General features: G+C 43.1%; 1 protein-coding gene across 7 annotated transcripts in view; it reads left to right on the top strand.

Annotated features, from left to right (window-relative positions):
• The first annotated feature begins 9247 nt into the window (after positions 1-9247).
• NAP1L1 (nucleosome assembly protein 1 like 1) overlaps positions 9248-17949 on the top strand; it is a 32442-nt gene continuing 23740 nt past the window's right edge. For 4 of the 7 annotated variants that reach the window (XM_055341653.1, XM_055341652.1, XM_055341651.1 and 1 more), the window contains exon 1: positions 9248-9348. The gene's annotated coding sequence lies outside the window, so the exon portion shown is untranslated. Of the gene's footprint in view, positions 9349-9768; positions 9907-17949 lie in introns of those variants that run through there. The other 3 variants (XM_055341655.1, XM_055341657.1, XM_055341656.1) reach the window with 3 other exon arrangements.

Raw genomic sequence — 17949 nt, 5'->3', positions numbered from 1 at the left:
AATTGGTGTATTTCACAGGAAAGTCAGTTTCTCTTGAAATTGGAGAATCTAGGGCGGCCCGAGTGGCTCAGTGGTTGAGCGGCTGCCTTTGGCCCAGGGCGTGATCCCGGAGTTCCGGGATGGAGTCCCACGTCAGGCTCCCGACATGGAGGCTGCTTCTCCCTCTGCCTGTGTCTCTGCCCCCCCCCCCCCGCTTCTCATGAATAAATAAATAAAATCTTAAAAAAAAAAAAGAAATTGGAGAATCTGACAATACCAAAGCCATGTGGCAACAACAGGCTGCGGAGTAGAGGTGTCTGCTTTAAATGCGGCCTGTGATCACATGTCAAGCACAGTCCCTGCCAGTCCCTTGCTGACTTACGCCTGCCTGACTTCACACAAACCACTCCTGGCCTGGTAATGGCAGATGTTCGAGCTTGTGACCACTGATCTAGTCATACTAGACCATTTGTTGAATTAAAAAATGAATTCCAGGGGCATTGGAATTCCAGGGGCACTGGGTGGCTCAGCCAGTTAGGCATCTGCCTTTGTCTCAGGTCATGATCTCAGGGTCCTGGGATTGAGCCCCGCGTTGGGCTCCCTGCTCAGCGGGAGTTTTCTTCTCCCTCTGCTTCTGAGTGCTCTCTCTCTCTAATAAATAAATAAATTAATTAATTTTTTAAAAAAGAAATGAATTCAAGAACCAAATAGCATCACTCTTTTCTGTTCAGGCTAGAATTACCTGATTTTATTGAATCCTGGCTACACCGGTTACTACACTAATTGCAACCTTGGGTAAGTTGTTTAACCTCTCCGTATCTCAGCGACATCACCTATAAACTAACAATAATAAGTAGCTACCAGGGCTTCCTGCTAAAGCAGGAAGGCAACTGAGAACAATGACCAACACATACGAAGCCATAGCGTTTGCTGCCTCAGCCTCTACTGTTTGTCACTTTCTCTTGGATTTTTGTGACATATTTTTCAAAATTGCTTTTAAAAGGGATTGTTTCAGGGAATGCCTGGGTGGCTCAGTGGTTGGGTGAACCCGAAGGTTCAGGTTGTGATCCTGGGGAATCTGGATCGAGTCCCGCGTCGGGCTCCCTGCATGGAGCCTGCATCTCCCTCTGCTTGTCTCTCTGTCTCTGTCTCTCTCTCTCTCTGTGTCTCTCATGAATAAATAAATCTTAAAAAAAATAAAAGAGATTGTTTCATAAGATTTTGGAAAATAGATTTTATCTGGTTCATAGCCTGTAAAGAATACAACCTTGATTGTGTGAGGCTACGTAAATGGTCCTTCTTCATTACTAAGAAGTCACATTTATTTCTGGAGTTAAATAGAGGTTCAGTTTGACACCTGAAGTATGTGAGAGTGATAGGCCCAAACTGAACTGACAAATACTTGGTACCAACACATTATCTGATGTGGCTGGAGTTTTTCTGTGTATGAAATTCATGCTCAAAGGTGGAATTCATCGTTTGAGTGCTTTTGTATTCCGTACCGTATTTCTCGCATGATCTTGAACAACTAGAACAAAACTTCTTCAATATGGCTGTTCTCTTGCCAGAAATATTGTCCTACTCTTATCACACAGCAAATTCTTATCTCTCTTTCGAGATTTGGTTTCAGATGTCATTTCTGTCACATTTTTTTCTGATGCTTACGTCTCTATGATTAGCACTTATATTGAGTTGTAGCTGCTTCATGACATGTCTGTTTCCTTTAGAGTGAATTCCTTGAATTCTGGGACATCTCATGCATTTAACTAGAAAAGAGGTAATTAACGGCTTGGGCTCTGGTGCCAGGCTCTGCAGAGGTGAATCCAGACGATGCTACTTAACGGGCTGTGGCCTAGGGACAGATCCCGATGTCTCTGGACCTCAATTTCCTCATCTACAACACAAGGATAATTCTAGTAGTATCTCATAGGGTTGTTGTGGGGATTAAATGAGCTAATATTTGTAAAACTTTATAGAACGGTGTCTGGCACATAGAAGATATTTAATACATGTTAGCAATTACTGTTATTATTGACTTGATTTTTCTTTAATTTCCATATTTTATCTCTAGTGTCCTGCAATTGCTCAAATTTACTCTGTTACAACTGATGACAAATCTAATTTTACTGCTCTTTGCTTCTGCTAGCTTCAAGAACTAACTTTTCAAAATATGAATCACAATATGATTATGCAGAGATAGAATATTGAGAAATGAAAGATATCGAATGATTGGCAAACGATGCATAGCCACATTCCACTTACTTTTCTTTTTCTCTTTTTTAAACTTATCTTGTAACTCCTCCTAACTCCCTGAGCAGACCTTTCTAGGTCAATAAATTGATTCCCTTTTACTTTATGCTTCATTCTCATTCCCTTCTACCCTCCCCCCAAATACAACGTGTTTAATATATATCTGGTTAATACTAATTCTTGCTTCTTCCCATCAGGGAGCACTTGATATTAATGTGACTTATAACTGATGAAGTTAACCTTGATCAATTTAGTTAGTCATGTTTGTCAGGTTTCTCTACTATAAAGTTAATATTTTCCCCTTTCCTTACTCTCTTTGGAAGTGAGTCATTAAATCCAATTCTCAGTCAAGGGGGAGGGAATTAGTCTTCACCTCCTGGAGCGGTGAGTATCTATATATATTCTTTGGATTTTTCTACAAGGAAGATTTGTCCCTTCACTCTTTATTTTGCATCCATTAATTTTTTTTGAGCAGAGGGAGTGGCAGAGGGGAAGGAAGAGAGAATCTTAAGCAGGCCCCAGGGCTAGTGCAATGCCCCATGTGGGGCTTGATCTCATGGTCTCATGACCTGAGCTGAAATCAAGAGTCAGATGCTTAACCGACTGAGCCACCCAGGGGCCCCAACATTCAATAATTTTTATATCATTATGGATTCATGGATATTTATTTTATTCTTTGGGTTATAATCCAATACTATCATTATTTTATTCCTGAATCGTTCCAGCTTTGGCCATTGGGAGCCATGGGAACTTTTTCAGATTCACATCTGTATTCTTTTGATATGTCACTTTTATTTTGTTTATTCAAACTTACAGTGACATAAAGATGTTCTTGACTTATCTTGTATTTTCCCTCCCCAGTCCTCGAATCAGCTAGATCTCCTTCTCTTGGAAAAAAATTAATTAGAAATTAAAATCTGGGTGATGGCCATACTTATTGCTACTAGAATGTCACTACTTCTAGGCCCTCTCAATGGACAGAGCTAGGAAATATATGTATATATACTAAATGTATGTATATACATACCTATTTATCTATCTACCTATCTATCTATAAACATGAATTCATATTGATATTTCTAGCCCTAATTCAGCACCACAGGGCTCATCTCCTTGCTTATTTGTGTTTTTTTTTTTTTTCGCTGATGATGAGAAACCTGGCTCCCATTATCTACAATTATTTACTTACTTGCTTGACTTTAGTACTGCCAGCTACTAAATTGTGTCATTCCAAAGTTCATATGTTGAAGTCCTAGCCCCTAGTATTTCATAATGTGACCTTATTTGGAGATAGTCTTTACAGAAGTAGGAGGAGAGCAAGGTAAAATGAGGTCATTAGAATGAGCCCTAATCCGATGTGACTGGTATCCTTATAAAAGGGGGGAATTTGGACACAAACACATGCATTTCCACCACATTTCACTATTCTCCCAATAATGGACAATGCAATTGTCTCCAAAGAACTCCATATAATTTATTTTATTTATTCATTATGAGCTCAAAGATTTCAATATTTCTTTATTTTTACTAACAAGTTGCTTCACAGATGAGGAAAATTATTATCTAAACAAATATCCAAGTAATATCTAAACCATGTCCAAAACTCTTCTTTCAGTTTCTCACAAATCTCCTTGTCAAATTTTCTCACATAGACAAATGTAGAATTAATGCAACTGTCTTCAAAAAAGGATCACTTAGTAGAGTATTATGACTTCCAGTTTGTTTTCAATGACTTTTTTCTTTTCTTTCTCCCTCCTTCACTTGCTTTCCTCTTTGGTTCTTTCCTTTCACTTCATTCTATCGCATAAATATTTATTGAAATGCCTTTGCCCTTCTAGTCATTCTCTAAGCCAGGAGTATACAAAAACAAGGACACTGCCTTGTAGTAACTAATAATCTAGTGTAGTGTGTGTTGGGGAAGAAGGAAACATATGGGAACCCACATACAAATGTAAACAGTTGTCCAAAACCAGACAAGACTATGTAACTAGATCTGCCTTGGTGAGCTATGGAAGGTTCTCCAGGAAAGATAAAAACTTGGGCTTGATTTTGAAAGAAAAGTTGAGGTGAGGAGCAGGAAGGTATAAAACGCTTGGTAGTGTTGAGGGTCTGGCGAGTAGTTCAAAGTCATAATGTATGGGGATCATGACAGTGGATAGTGGGAGGAATGGCTAGAAAAAAAGGATGGATTCAGATTAGGATGGACTTTGTAGGCATTATTTTTGTCACGTAGACATCTAAGAGCCACTGCAGGTTTTATGATAAAAGTAGACGTGATTGGACTTGTATTTAAAACCATAGCTTTGAGGCAGCCCTGGTGACTCAGCGGTTTAGTCCTGCCTTCAGCCCAGGGCCTGATCCTGGAGGCCTGGGATCGAGTCCCACATTGGGCTCCCTCTGCCTGCCTCTCTCTCTCTGTCTCTCACGAATAAATAAATAAAATATTTTTTAAAAATAGTAAAACCATAGCTTTGGCAATGCAGATCAGAGAGGCATGAGAGGTCATTATCAGGGAGACCAGTTGCAAAGCTTTATTGCAGATAGTTAAAGTAAGATCTACTGAAGACCCACACAAAGGAATGGCTTATTTTCTACCTAAGTTGTCCATTTGTGAAGCAGGGGAAGAAAGGTAAAATCTGGGAAAGTAGAATCATATTGGTCATGTAAATTACAAAATAAAAACTATCATCAAAGGACAACATAAGAGGGGCACCTGGGTGGCTCAGTTGGTAAACGTCGGCCTTTCAGCTCAGCTCGTAATCTCAGGGTCCTGGGATCTGGCCCCACATTGGGCTCTTTGCTCAGTGGGGAGCCTGCCTCTCCCTCTCCCTCTGCCGCTTCCCTTGCTTGTGCTCTCTCTCTTTTTGACAAACAAATAAGTAAAATCTTAAAATAAATAAATAAATAAAAGAGGACAACGTAAGCGATCCATACTTGTGACAGTACTGTTCTGTCTCTATCTTGCCTTTGGTGATAAACACACTCCAACATTATATAGAACTAAACACACAAACACACACTGGTGGGTCCAAGTGAAACTGGGGAAATTTGAATAAGATTGTGAATTGTTGTTACCATTGTGGCAGACTGGATAAAGTTTACGCAGATCTTTCTGTGTTATTTTGTACAGCTGTATGAATCTACAATCATTTTAATATAAATTTCATTTAAAACTGATAGCAAAATTAAGATATTTTCAAATGAAAATCTATTAATCTGTTTTTGGATGTAGAGAGAGAAATTTAAGGTAACTTGTCCAAAATTTCCCACTGGAATTTTGATTTTATGTTGCATTTATATAATTTTGGGAAAAAAGGAAAAAATAAAACTATCCAGATTCAAAACTAAGATAACAGTTATTTAAATGTATTTTGTGCATTATTAGTGCCACTAGACATTTTACATACTGATTAATTGACATGGGTGAAAATAAATATTGAGTACTTAAAGAGCAAGTTGTTGCTTTGGGGTCTTACATCTATTTCTCTATTTCATGCTAACGAAGAGGCTGATTTTATTAGAATTATCATGCATTTTGTAGATGGAGAAGCATATAAGTACTTTTTCAAGGTCACAGCATGTTGGGATGAACCTATGCCTGTCTGACTTTCAAGCCTATGCACTTTTCCACTACTTAGGGTTTGAAATACAGACATAAGCACACTTAAGAAATCATCTCTGTCATCTGTTTGTCTGGTTGATTTCTATAGTGTATGTATCCAATATTTAGAAATGTGGAATATACTTTGGTGGTAATTGGTGTGGATTATTTCAGCTTAGGAAAACATGTTTTAAGATTTGTGACAAGATAGTTTTTGATAGAGGCACCCGGGTGGCTCAGTGGTTGAGCGTCTGCCTTTGGCTCAGGTCATGATCCCGGAGTCCTGGGATCGAGTTCCGCATCGGGCTCTCTTCAGGGAGCCTGCTTCTCCCTCTGTCTATGTCTCTGCCTGTCTCATGAATAATAAATTAAATCTTCGGAGAAAAAGATAGCTTTTGATAAAATATTTCACAAAAATTGCATCAGATACTATTAGAAGGATTCAGGGGAATTCCCTCAATCTTTAAATAAAATAAAAATAAAACAAAACATTGGTAAGAAGTTTACAATGCTTAACTTTTATTGGGTGTTAACTCTATATCAGGTATCATGTTAAGTAACTTAGATGTTGTTTAAACTTTCACAACAAAATTGGGATGAAAATTGGGCTGTTTGACTCCAAAGCTGCACTTCTTAATAGGCTACAGTGCCTTAAAAATCAACCAAATGAGAATAATGGGGGTTGAATAAAAAAGAAACTTTAACTGAAAGGTTAGTATAGTTCATGATCAGTGACCAGGGCCACCATTTATTGTAATTAAATTAGATGAATTAACTGTATTATGCATTCTGGGGGTCTAAGAGGAGTCAATATGAAAAGCTCAACAGTATCTTAAGGTCAGTCACCTTCTAGTCCTTTGTCTCACTTTATTTTCTTCATAGTTCTTTTACTTATTTACATCTAAAATTATTTAAGGCAACTGGGTGGCTTAATTGGTTAAGCATCTGACTCTTGGTTTTGGCTCAGGTCATGATCTCAGGGTTGTGAGATCCAGCTCCACACCCCTACATCAGGCTCTGGGCTCAGGGTGGAGTCTGCTTGAGATTCTTTTCCTCTCCCGCATCCCCCTCCCCCCCCCCCAAAACCGCTGGGTTCTCTCTCTCTCAAATAAATAGATAAAATCTTAAAAAAAAAGATTTCTTTACTGTCACATGCCTTACCTCACTCAAACATAAGTTTGGTAAAACCAAGAAACTTGTCTTTCTTATTCAATGTTGTATTTCCAGTGTCTCAAGTTGTTCTCAATATATATTTGGGAATATCCCAGATCTACATTTGTTGAATGAATATATAAATGATTGACCTTCCCTTGACTTTAATGGTAGAGTCTTAGATTTGCAAACTATGGTTTAAAAGATTATATTGCATTATTAGCAATTTACTAGTGTCTCATTTCTTTTATTTTTTTTAAGATTGTATTTATTTATTCATGAGAGACTCTCACAGAGAGAGAGGCAGAGACACAGGGAGAGGGAGAAGCAGGTTCCCTGCAAGGAGCCCGACATGGGACTCAATCCCGGATCCTGGTATCATGCCCTGAGCTGAAGGCAGACGCTCAACCGCTGAGCTACCTACTTAGGCCTCCCTAGTGTTTCATTTCTTAGGTCGGCTAAGATACACTGGAAGAAGGAGAGGAGAAAGCTGGAGGAAGCAGCTGGGGGAGGAGGCTGGAGAAAAGGGGAAAGAATATAAACTGGTAATGATAAGCTCTTCAACCGAGGGGTAAGGCTTGAAGCATCAGAAATTAGGAGCCTTAGACCAGTGACTGAAATTGGTGGGGCTTCCTGGGGTGGGATAGAAACCATCACGAAAGCTAACTTTGATCTCAGAAGTTCTACAACCACAAAGATTCAAAGAAAGGAGGTGAAAGTAATTTAGGTCATTTCTAGTGTGCTAATTATCTCAGACTGTGCATAGCTTTGATTGGAACAAAAAGAATCTTGAGGCTTCCATTGAAATCAGTGTTAAGTGCATGTACATATTGGGCACTGGTCTACCTACTTTTTGTACTATGTGGTTTCTTCATGAGGGGTCATTCTAATATGATAATTACTTGTTAACCTTACGTCATTGTCGAATAGGATCTTCTAAAGAAGGCTGAAAAAGAAAACAAAAGAATCACATATGTAGAATCAAAACGAATGGGCAAAATGAGGCATCTAAAGCTTAGAGTGGGAAAGGCAACTAACTTTAACGAGGTTGGGGATGCCGAGAAGAAAATCTATGACCTTGAAAATGGAATATAGTTGTTAAGTGTGAGCATTACAAAAGATGACTCCAGGCAGTCTGCAATTTAAAGGAGTGAGCATTTAGAGAAGAGGTTCTCTAACTTCTTGGTCTCAGGATCCCTGTAGACTCTAAAACTTGGGGATGCCAGAGAACTCTCCTGCGCACTAGATACTGCTATTTATCACATCAGAAATCAAGCCGTTTTAAAGGGATTCATTATTTCATCTAAAAAGGATCAATCAATTAAATATTAACATAAAAGTATGTCTTATATGAAAAGTTCCTACTTTCCCAAACAACAACAACAACAATTTAGAGTTGCATCGTCTTACTTTTTTTTGCAAATCTACTTAACGTCTGGTTTCACCGCCGAGGACTAGATTTTATTATCTGCTTCCTTTTTCAGTGTTTCCATCTCACAAGTCGTGTAGTCTCTGCAAAACTGCACCTACACTTGCGAAGAGGATGAGAACGCAAAAGGCCAAAACCACGTTTTAGCATCATGCAAAGGCTATTTCCACCTCCCCGTTTAAAGGGTGCGGGGACCCCCCTCCCCCCTTGGAGAACTAGGGTAGGAAGAGTGACAGCAGGCAGCCCAGTGTCTCATGAGAAAGAGCCATGATGGTTTTCCAAGGCCTGAGGATTTACAGAAAAGCTATTTCTCCCGCAGGATGCCCCAACGGCGTCCTCGGGACACAGCGCCCCGGGCCGGGCCAGCCGGGCCCTTTCCAGCCGCCGGGGGAACCGGAGCAGCGGGAGGGCGCGCAGGTCGCGGGAAGGGGCAGGGCGCGGGCGGGGCGCGGGGGGGGGGGCGGCGGTAGCCGGGAACCGCGGGCTCCGGGGGCACCAGGGCGGGGAGCAACCGCGGGGCGCGGGGAGGGCGGGGCGTGCGGGCGGCTGTGCGCGCCCCAGGCCGCGCCGGTGCAGGGGGGCGGCCCCGGGAGCCCCAGGGCTCGGGGGCGCGGCCCGGCGCGGCACCGCGGAGCCGGGAGGCGCGCGGCGCGCGGGGGGAGGGCGCCGCGGCCGCGGGACAGCGCCGTTGCTCGGCAACCCGTCCTGGGCCCGCCCCCCGCCTGCGTTGCTAGGAGACGGCGAGGCCCGGGGGCGGCGGAGCGGGCCCTACGTGCTGACGCTAATTGTATATGAGCGCGAGCGGCGGGCTCGCGGGTCCTTTTTAGCGCCATCTGCTCGCGGCGCCGCCTCCCGCCTCCCGCCTCCCGCCTCCCGCCTCCCGCCGCCGCCGCCGCCGCCGCCGCCGCCCTGAGTCACTGCGCAGCCCCGGCCTCGGGTAACGGACGGGTCCCCAGCGGGAAGGGCGCCGGCGGAGCCGCGGCGGGGAGGGCCGGGCCGGGGGCGGGCGCCGCGGGGCTCGGGGCCTCCGGGCGCTCCCGGGAGCCGAGGCCGCGGGGCGGCGGGGGCGGGGGGACTTCCGCGCCGCCCCGCGGTGCCCGAGTCCCGGCTCCTCCGCGCCGCCCGCCGCGGCAGCAGGCGGCCTCGGGGCGCTCGGGGCGCGGAGGAGCCGGGGCTCGGGAGCGCCGCCGCCCCCCCCCCCGCGCGCGGAGCAGCCCCGGGGGGGGCCGGCGGGGGAGCGAGGGCCGGCGGGGGAGGGGCGGGGCGGCCGCGGGGCCCCGGCTCTCCGCCCCTTGGAGGCGGCGGCCGCGCGGGGAGGGCCGGCCCTGCGGACACGTGGCCGCCGCGCCCGGGGGAGCGTCCGGGGAGCCCGGGAGGAGCCCCCAGAGGAGCACCCCGGGAGGAGGTCGGGGAGGAAGCCGGGGAGGAGGAGCCCGAGAGGAGCACCCCGGGGGGAGCACCCAGGAGGAGGAGCCCCCGGAGGAGCACCCCGGGAGTAGGTTCCGGAGGAGCCCCAGGAGGAAGCCGGGGCGGAGGAGCGCCCCGGGAGGAGCCCCCGGGAGGAGCCCGAGCTCCCGGCGCTGCGGAGTCGCGGGCTGGGGGCGCGGAGCTGTGGCGACCTCGGGGCTCCCCGGGGCGCGCCCTTGCCGTACCCGGCCTGCCCCGGGGCCGCACGCGGGGAGCGGGGGAGGGGCAGGGCCTCCCGCGGTGGGAATCGCGCGGCCGTGGTAGGGCCGGCGCCTCGGAGGAGCCCGCCGGGACTTCACGCGGGGGGTGGGGGTGAGGGTGACCCTGACCCTCCGCACGGCCCGGCCGGACCGCCTGGTCCCTAACGGGAGTGTCCGAGCGGGTCCCTCCCCGCGATGTGTTTTTAAGGCGATTGGGGGCGGGGAGCGGGAAGTGCGGGAGGAACCGTGGGGCCGCGGCGGGGGTCGGCTGCCGGGCGGGGCGGGGCGAGCCGGGTGCGGCGGGCGAGGGGGGCCGCGCGGAGAGCCTGCCCCGGGCGCCCGTCTGCGGAGGAGCTGCAGGCCCGGCTCCCTTTTCGGGGGCAGCCGCGCCAGGACGCCCCCTGGTTAGCCCCGGGGCCTCTTTCCGGGTCGGCTCCCGTGACTCGCCGGTTCGCGCTTAGGGGCTCTTGCGCCTTGGGTAAGGGGGAGATCTGCGGAGGACAGGGACTGGCTTTAAACTGTCGGAAGGGAAGTAAGGTTTACAGTGATTTCTCTCTCTCTTCTCTCTCTCTCTTTTTTTTTGACTGCCTCATGTTTGTTTGAAGTTACTCAAATTAAATGGAAATTTTAAAGAAAATTAAGAGATCAGAAAAAAATTAAGAGATCAAATGAACGGTCCACATCTAAAATGTGCCCTTCACGTGTAAGAAGACTAGTCCCTTGGGGGAGGGACGGAACTAAACATGGGTTATGAAACCTTGACATAGTACATGATCATATCAGGTCAGCATTATGCTGATTTGGTAAATACAGCTTCCGAGTTTGAAAAATATGTAAATCTTATCTGTTGCAAAGTACCTCGTTTTGATATTGGGCCCATTGACAGAATATGAAACTAATGTTCAGTGTGGCACAGGACTGTCCTCTAGAGATTTGAAACACGACCAAAACCCAACACTTGTACCAGAATTAAATTAACACAAAATGCTGTTGCTCATTTCACTACTTACTCAACTTGCCCATATGGTCTCCAGGTGACTGAGTTCTAAAACCCCAAAATTATGGGGGCTAAAAGAGGCAAAATCTGTTTGGCTTAAAGATATCAAAATCAAATACTACCTATCTGCTCATTTTTTGGTTGTAAATTTGAAATGTTAGTGACAATTAGATTAGAGAGGATGAATCCTGATCAGTTTTGAAAACTGATGGTCTGTTCGGTTCCTCAAGTCTAATCAGACCTGTAGTTGTGTTGTTATTTGATTCTTTTGAGTAAATATTTTAGCATCTATTTTTGGACATATATCTTAAAACAGGAGCAAAACAAACGTTGGTCATCAAGATGTAAAATGTTGTGATGAATGCTTTAAAGAAAAGTGGGGGGCAGAGTAGTAATTATAGCCTTCTCTACATGAAGGACCTGTTTAATGGTGATATTAAGTGCCATTTCATATTAATTTTATCTGAATAATAAGTTCTTGGGCAGAGTAGGGTTTATTAGAGTATGGTTCAGAAGGTAAGGTTCCTGCTTCCATTCCTCCTTGTAAGTGGTTAGTACGTTGATAGGAGACCACCAGGTGACATTACTGCACTTGACATGGAAAGTGGCCTCAGCTTCCGGTGACCAACTCTGCCTTTTACTGCTACATGGTTTGATAGCTTTTTTATTCAAGAATTTTGTACCTTTTGATTTTTATTGGGAAAGGGGACTAATTTCAAAGAGCCTATAATTACATTTAATTACCTATAATATCTAATTAACTACTTTTAATTATTTTCTAAGGTAAAGAGGGTACGGAACACAACAGGGGTAAATAATGTAACAGCACACATTATTCTGTGTATTATTAACTAATTTAATGCTCCTAGAAGTAGGTAATAACATTTTAATGTGGGAACTTAAGTACAGAGCAGTTAAAGGACTTCTCCAAGGTTACATGACAGAGCAATGATGACTTTTTTTCCCAGCTAAAATTGTCATAATTAGTAATTCTAATTTTTAAAATGAAATTTACATTTAGAATAGTTTCAAGTTCACAACAGTTGAGCAGAAAGTTAACCATAACCCCCCTGACCCCACACATGCACAGCCTCTTCCATCAGCAGAATGATGACTTCTGAGGAGGCTTTTGTATTGGTTTTTAAAGGGAGTTCCTTTGAGTCAAACTGTTACGCTATACAACAAATTGGACTTAAGAAAAGTACACTTGCTTGGGTTCCACTGGGGTCCAAGGAAAAGCACCAGTATTTATAGGTCAGGGCGTCCTCTTCCAACTTGGAATTTGTTTACATATAGTTAGTTGATGGCTCCTAAGTCTTTTGTCTGCCGTGTGTGTAAGTGTAATTTCCCTCCCTCCCCCATGTGAATAAATTGGATTTGTTTGTTATCGTTGGGTAAATTTTCCCTGGATTTTCAGTCCACCCCAGGTGTGTTTCTCTGTTTCGGGTCAGATGAGAATCTAGATATTGAGCTCCCTTGGCCAAGAAGGTATGTAGTATTCTCAAATAGGGGTCCATTTTGCTTAGGACACTTGAGATGGAAGTCCGTTCCAACCAAGTTGGCTGTTGACACCCCAAAATTGAAAAAGTGAGCCTAGAGAATAGGCTATTCTAACTATGAGGTTGTGTTGGAGCCAAATACGGTATTGAGCCCCCAGACCACTGAAAACGTTTTTCCTAGAATGGCAGTGCCTTAAATACAGATTTGCTTGAAGTGCATTTGGAAGGAGAGGTCAGATCTCAGGTAAAGGGAAATCTTATCTTTGGGTTAGTATTGGCCCCCTTGAACGCTAGCTTTAAAAACATAGGTAATTTTTCGTGACTAGTGGTTAACCCACGAGGTCGTCCTTTCCTCTAAAGGAATATCCACTAGTGTACAGTCTGTGTAACAGTAGGCTGATAGGCACTTTGGTTTTTGGAATAGTGGACTCGGCATAGGTTTTGGAAGTTAGATTTTAATTACTAGTTTCTCTCCTTTTGTGTGTTGCTGAGCAAGTTGCTTAGTATTTTATCTCCAGATAGGAGGAAAGCCTATAGTACGGTAGCCCCTTAGGAGTAGCTTCGTAGATGTTCGCTTTCTCCTCCTTGAAAGTCAGGAGAGCTTAGAGCCAGGTTTTCTGGACTGATGAGAAATGATTTGATAACACGTGTCTGGACGTCTAACTGCTACAAGACCACAAAGTAATCAGTTTGTGGTTTAATTCAGTGACTTATTTTTCCCCCTCTTTTTTCAGTGGAAGATTTTCTTTGTGTACAGTTCTCAGGTTAAGGTTTGCCTTTAGTCACATTTTTATGAACCATGTCTTTGAATTGAGATCTTCTGCATATTACATACATTGGGTAATGAATTCTATCTTTTATTATAAAAGGACTTTATTTCTAGGAATGCTTTTCCTTAAACTTTATTTTTTGATGTTAATACAGAGATACCAGCTTTCTTTTGGCCTGGGTTGTATTTTACTTGAAAACTATATCCTTATGTTAGAGATATGTTTCTTATAAATGGGATGTAGTCGGTTTTTCTTAAATCCTGCCTGACACTTTTTAATGGCCTTCAGTTGATTTACATTGAACATTATTACTAATTACCTGAGAGTTTCGACTGTGAAAGCACAAAACACCTAAAGATGTTTAAACCTAAACCTCTCTCAGGTTGGTATAAAAAATTTTTATAACTTTAAATTGTTTTTCTTCTACCTTGAAATTTACATGTTTGGTTTAGGGAGTCATCTTGGAAATTACAACCTGTTGGGGCTCCTAGGTGGCTCAGATGGTTAAGTGTCTGCCTTCAGCTCAGTCAAGATCTCCAGTCCCGAGATCCAGCCCCACATCAGGCTCCCGGCTCACTGGGGAGTCTGCTTCTCTCTCTCCCTCTCCCTCTCCCCCCCCCCCCGCCCCCCCGACTTGTGCACTCTTCTCAAATGAATAAATAAAAATCTTAGAAAAGAAAACATGCCTACTTAAGAACACTAGACTACTTAATCAGTTTCCTGCTCCCCCCACCTTCACTACTGACTTAATGTTGTGGTAGTTTTAATTTTTTATTTTAAGTTTTTTTTTTTTTTTTTTTTAATTCATGAGAGACAGGCTGAGACACGGGCAGAGGGAGAGAGGGAGAAGCAGGCTCCATACAGGGAGCCTGAAGCAGATTTTTTAACATATTACAGAGTGGTGATAGTTAAAAATGTTTACTTAGATATATGCGGTTATCCTTTTTGCCTCTTATTTCTTCTTGGAAATTAGATCTTCCATTTGTGATTACTTGCCTCCTGCCTGAAGAATATACTTAATAGAATTAGGGTGCTGGAGGTATTTTTTCCAGAAAAATATTTTTCCCATTCACTCTTAGAGGATGTTTTTTTAGTTGGGTGTAATATTCTAGGATCGTTGGCTGTTTTCAGCACATTGACAACAACTCTGTTGTCTTTTGGGGTCTATTGAAGAGAAGAGGATTGTGTCTTTTGTGGCTTTAGTCTGAATCGTTGCGTTTTTGAGGGGACTTGTCTTTAGTGTCTTTCCTTTTCACTGATATATCTAAGTGTGAGTTTCTTTTTTATTTATCCTGATGGGGATTTGTAGGGCCATCTTCCATCAGTTCTGGAAAATTCTTAGCTTTTGATTCTTTCAAATATTTTTTGTATTCCCTCCTCTAACTTCTAGAACTTGTATTAAATCTTTGTTAAGACTTTATTGTATCCCCAAATATCTTTTAACATCAGTGTTTTCCATCCTTTAGCCTCTACCATATTTTGGAAGATTTCTTTTTTTTAAAGATTTTATTTACTCATGAGAGACAGAGGGAGACGAAGACTCCCCGCAGAGCGCCGGACGTGATCCCGGCACTCTGGGATCACACTCTGAGCCTGAGGCAGACCCTCAACCACTGAGCCACCCAGGCGATCCTTGGAAGATGTCTTCTAAGCTTGCTTCCTTCACTTAATTATCTTTCCAGCTGTGTTTAGTCTGATATACCTGCCCATTTAGTTTGATTTCCATTATTTTTATTTCTTGAAGTTCTGTTTAGTTCTTTGCCAAATTTGCTCTGTAGCCTTTAATGACTGTGTGCAGATACTCCTGCAGACACTCTATTTTCAAACTCAGTAAGCATGGTTGTTGTCATTGGTCATTTGTCGTTTTATGTTTGTTTATAGTCCTTTTGACAATATTTAAGTCTTTGGGACAGGTTTCTGTTGTATTCTTTTGCCCTTATTGCTCTTGAAAGCTACTTGTATAAATATGAGGTCTAGGATAAAGATGTCGTTCATATTGGGTATGTAGGTGTTTAGGAATACTATCAAGCAGACCACTTTAAGCTCATGGCTTGAGGTTTTGGGACAACACTGATAAAGTGATTCTAGTTTATTTGGCCAAGAGTACTGGTTTGTCATCCCTGAGAATATAGCACTTTGGTTCTGCTTAATGTGGAGGGTTGCTATAAAGATTTCTCACCTTGGATAGGCCTGGGGCTTTTGATTTCACCTCTCAGTAGTTAAATCTTCACTTTTTAAGATTTTTTTTTTTTTTAAGATTTTACTTATTTATTCATGAGAGACACAGAGAGAGAGAGAGAAGCAGAGACACAGGCAGAGGGAGAAGCAGGCTCCTTGCAGGGAGCCCGATGTGGGAGCGCTGAGCCACCCAGGCTGCCCTGCTTTTAAGATTTTAACAAATATTTTTTCTGGACTTAAATATTTTTTATTGGTAGAATTGGTCTGCATAATTTAGCTTGTCACTACCAGAAATGGAAATTCTTCAGATGTCTGAGAAAGCAATTTCATGTCTGATAAATATTCTCATTGATTTTATTTGATGTTGAGTGAAGTAAAAAACAAAAAACAAAAAACCCTAGGTATTAACTGAAACCTGTGTTTTCTCAAGGTGATCTGATTGAGAACTACCCGCCTCAGAGGCTGGGCTTCTTTTTTAGAATGGAGATTTTGGGGTCCACTCTTTCAAATTGGTTGGTTCAGGATCTGGGTATGGGAATCAATCTTTTTCTCTTTTAAATGAACTTATTTGTACTTTTAGACTTAAAGGAAAGTTGTAGAGATACTCAGAGAATTCCTATATGCCCTTTTCCCAGTTTTCATCAATGTTAACATCTTAACGTTACCATGGTACATTGACTAGTCTACATTTTTAACAATCATCTCAACTAATTACTTTGCAGAACGATTGACACTGTGCTAAGATAATTAAAAATGGACAGAATTAAAGAGCTTATGTTTATTGAGTAGTAGTTATCAAACACAAGTTAAGTCTTTCCTATTTTTGTAGATGGTGACCAGAAATTGTCCTGAGATAAATTTTTGCAAAGATGGTGTCAAGCCAAACAATGGAATTACAAAATTAGGCCTGATTTTAAAAACGGAAGTGTGTACAATCAAGAAACCTAATTAACTAGAGTGGGTAGGGCAGATTGGAGAAGATACCTCTGAAGAAGTAAATGCCATCCGTTCTGTCTTGGATCATTTTTATTAAAAAAAAAAAAAAGCAAAAGAATTTCATTTTAAGAGTTTGAATTCTAGGGCGGCCCCGGGGGGGCTCAGCGGTTTGATGCCTGCCTTCAGCCCAGGGCCTGATCCTGGGGACCCGGGCTCCCTGCAGGGAGCCTGCTTCTCCCTCTGCCTGTGTCTCTGCCTCTCTGTGTGTGTCTCTTTGTCTCTCATGAATAAATAAATAAAATTTAAAAAAGTTTGAATTCTAAATGTAACCCCACGAAATGGACAGGGAAGGTAGCAATGCAGCCATTCTTCTGAGTACATGTTAAAATGTTTTAAAAATCTGAATTTATAAGTTTGGGTTATTTTTGATATTTTTGATCATTGCTGGACTTACTAGATTGTGTATTCAACCTGGCAAGTTCCAAAATGTTAGCAAAATGACAAATAATGCAGAATGAAATGTTCTTGCTTTCTCCCAGTCTTAACTTATAGGTGACTACTATTAGTTTTCTGGTATATCTTTACAGAAGTGTTTACATAAAATACGTGCATGACTTTGCATATTCATAGATATCTTCCTGTCCAGATTGGGTTTTGCCATATGCCCTATGCTCTTTCCATATCTGCTTCATTTTTATTGCAAAGCATTCCATTGTATGCACCTTCCATGCTAATACTAAGTTTATTTTTGATGAAGTAAGTAATTGTAGCTGCTCTCCATATAAGCTTTATGGATGCCCCTGAAGGTTGCAGTACAGCGATTGGCAAAAGCACATACAATCCCTGTAATACGCTTGTGCTCTGGTTAGTTGGGAAAGATAGACCTTAGTCAAATAATCACACTTAATTTTTTTTTTTTATAAAGGAACTTCTTTTTTTTTTAATTTTTTATTTATTGGGATCCCTGGGTGGCGCAGTGGTTTGGCGCCTGCCTTTGGCCCAGGGCGCGATCCTGGAGACCCGGGATCGAGTCCCACGTCGGGCTCCCGGTGCATGGAACCTGCTTCTCCCTCTGCCTGTGTCTCTGCCTCTCTCTCTCTCACTGTGTGCCTATCATAAATAAATATTTATAATAAATCATTTATTATAATAAATCATATAATAAATCATATTTATAATAAATAAATATTTATTTACGATAGTCATACAGAGAGAGAGAGAGGCAGAGACACAGGCAGAGGGAGAAGCAGGTTCCATGCACCGGGAGCCCGACGTGGGACTCGATCCCGGGTCTCCAGGATCGCGCCCTGGGCCAAAGGCAGGCGCCAAACCACTGCGCCACCCAGGGATCCCTCACACTTAATTTGTAATTACAAACTTGAGACATCTTATGATGGAAAGAAATAGGGCATTATAGGACTGTTTACAACCAAGAAATCTTATTCAGCCGGAATGTGCAGATTGGAGAAGCCTCTCTGAAAAAGTAAAAAC

This window comes from Nyctereutes procyonoides, unplaced genomic scaffold (assembly GCF_905146905.1).
Source record: "Nyctereutes procyonoides isolate TBG_1078 unplaced genomic scaffold, NYPRO_anot_genome, whole genome shotgun sequence".
NCBI lineage: Eukaryota > Metazoa > Chordata > Mammalia > Carnivora > Canidae > Nyctereutes > Nyctereutes procyonoides.
This window is presented reverse-complemented; position numbering and strand designations above follow the sequence as displayed.